Source organism: Pteropus vampyrus, unplaced genomic scaffold, assembly GCF_000151845.1.
Source record: "Pteropus vampyrus isolate Shadow unplaced genomic scaffold, Pvam_2.0 Scaffold11, whole genome shotgun sequence".
Lineage (NCBI taxonomy): Eukaryota > Metazoa > Chordata > Mammalia > Chiroptera > Pteropodidae > Pteropus > Pteropus vampyrus.
Window position 1 is genome coordinate 1299561 of NW_011888792.1, and position 2568 is coordinate 1302128.

The 2568-nt window shown below is 40.0% G+C and overlaps 1 long non-coding RNA gene across 1 annotated transcript in view; it reads right to left on the reverse strand.

Moving 5' to 3' along the window:
- LOC111731265 overlaps positions 1 to 2568 on the reverse strand; it is a 24385-nt gene that overhangs the window by 16474 nt on the left and 5343 nt on the right. Inside the window, exon 2 of the long non-coding RNA XR_002777042.1 lies at positions 1211 to 1267. This is a non-coding gene — a long non-coding RNA (uncharacterized LOC111731265). The remainder of the gene's footprint in view (positions 1 to 1210; positions 1268 to 2568) is intronic.

The following is a 2568-nucleotide window of genomic DNA, read 5'->3' on the forward strand; positions in this document are numbered from 1 at the left end:
CGGCTGGAGGTCTTGCTGGCTTATTGAGGATGGCTGGTCTCACCCTTGCCACCTGCCCAAAGGGAAAATTTAATTCACAGAAACTCCTTCCCAATTCAAGGATCCTCTTAGGAGCCTCCCTGATGGTTGTCATCTATTTTATGAACAACTCAAGTGACGGGGAACTCCCTACTACATAAGGTAGCCTATTCTATTCTTGAAAGATTCTAATTATTAACAGTTTTTAATAGACATTTATTAAACATTTACTATGTGTCAGACACTATTAAAAGTGTTTTACTTGTGTGAACTCATTTAATCACCACACCAACTCCATGAAATAGTTGCTATTGTTATCCCCACTTTATGGCACAGAGAATTCAATAACTTAGCAAGTGGCACAACAAGGTTTCAAACCAAGGAAGTCTCACGCCAATCTTCCTATAATGCCATTTTCTTATTTGGGGCAGAAATCTCCCACCACATAACAGCCCTGTTAGGTCCAGATCCTTGTGAGATTATAATGAAAGCCAAGGATCCTCCCCTTGCATATAACAAAAGTTTGCATATAATTTCAAAGAGACAACCCACTCTAGCCCATGGCACCCAGGTTAAGAACCGCTGCCAACACACCAACACAGAATATGTTGCTTTTGCATATATTTGAATGTCCTTTGAGGAGCTTTTCTACATCCAGGGGACTTCCTCAGGTTTCTCCAGGCTAAACTTTTCCCAGTTCCATGTGAAAGAATGTTCAACCTCATCAGTAACCAAAGACAAATTTAAACAGTAACGAGATTTAAACCATAATGAGTGTTATTTTGTATTTTTGAAACTAGCAACAATAAAGAATCAAAAATCATGTGCTTGAAGGGTTGTACTCATTTGTTGCTGCTGACACTGGATCTGTACTCACTGCCTTCAGAAAGAAACTTGGCTGACTGATGGGGAAGACTGATGAAAATGCCCACAAGCTTTTGACCTGATCATTCCATTCCCAGATTCCAAGTCAATGAACAGATGGAAATAAAAGCCATATGTGGAAAGATAGTTATAGCAAACTTACTTCTAAGAGAAAAAAAAACTTAATGCCCAACAAAACAGTTGGGGAAACTATAAGTAAATAAAGTCGTTAACATAATGGAACATATCAAACAATGGAAAATGTTATAATAATATTCAGAGAAAAAAGTAGGGCACAGAAAGTGACATTGTGATTTTTGTTACTTACAGAATGACAGGGTAGGAATGCCCAGGGAGATTTCAATTCACTTTTTAGTGCCTCTCTCTGAAAGGCGAGAGATTAAACAATCAGAATAAAAGCAGCTCACAGAAGGGACAAGAGAGGCCATAAAGGGATCAGAGGAACACTTAAAAAACATAAATAGTATCCTCCATGAAACATGAGAAGATATGTGCTATGGTCTGAATGCCTGTGTCCCCCCTGAATTCGTATGTTGAAATCCCAACCCCCAGAGGTAATGGCACTCGGAGGTGCGGCTCTGGGAGGTACTTAGGTCATGGAAGCAGGGCCCCTCATCAAAGGGATTAGTGCCTTATAAAAAAGGCTCCAAAGGGATCCCTAGCCTCCTCCATTGAGTGCGGCCACAGTGAACAGGCATTGGCTGTGAACCGGCCTCATCAGAAGTCAACTATACCGGAGCCTTGATCTCGGATTTCCCAACCTCCAGAACTGTGAACAATAAATTTGCTGTTTATGAGCTACCCAGTCAGGGGTGTTTTGTTACAGCAGCCCGAACACAATATGCATCCACGAAACAATGCTATATTTAGGGAGGGAAAGTAATAATAAAAAAAACAGAAAAGAACTGTTGAGAATTATGATAGCTACAATAATAAATTCACCAGAAGCTCTAAAAGATAAAATAGAGAAACTATCAATAAAGGGAACAAAATAAATAGAAAATGAGAGAGAAAAAGTGGCCAACTAGAAGGCTCTTATCTACCAAACAGGAGTCCAGAAAGAAAGATCAGAGACAATTTCCAAGAAAGAATTTAACCGACCAAGCCAAGGACACATGGCTGGCTTACAGTGGGATAGGGAGGGGGAGGATCTGGCCCCTTTGGGTTCTATGTGGAAAGGACACTGACTCCACCACAACTATACCCAGGATTGCAGTCCCCAAAAAGGATGATATTAGGAAGTGAGGGTGAGACAGCCAAAAACCATGAATACCACTACAGAGCAACATACGCCCAATGTCCTAGTAAGCGTTTTCCTCCAACTACTGATAGAACACCTTACATAGGATCTCCTGGGGTGACCCGGGATGCCGTCAGCACTGTTGTCACTATTTTTTTAATTGACTTATATAACCTTATGTTAATTTCAGGTGTACACCATATGATTCAATATTTTCATGTATTGTGAAATGATCACCACCACAAGTTACCATTCATCACTACGCATAGTTACAATTTTTTTTTCTTGTGGTGAGAACTTTTAAGATTTAATTCTCTTAGCAACTTTCAAACATGCAGTACAGTATTACTAACTGTAGTCACCATGCTGTACGCAACATCCCATGACCTACTTATTTTATAACTGGAAGTTTGAGCCTTTTGATC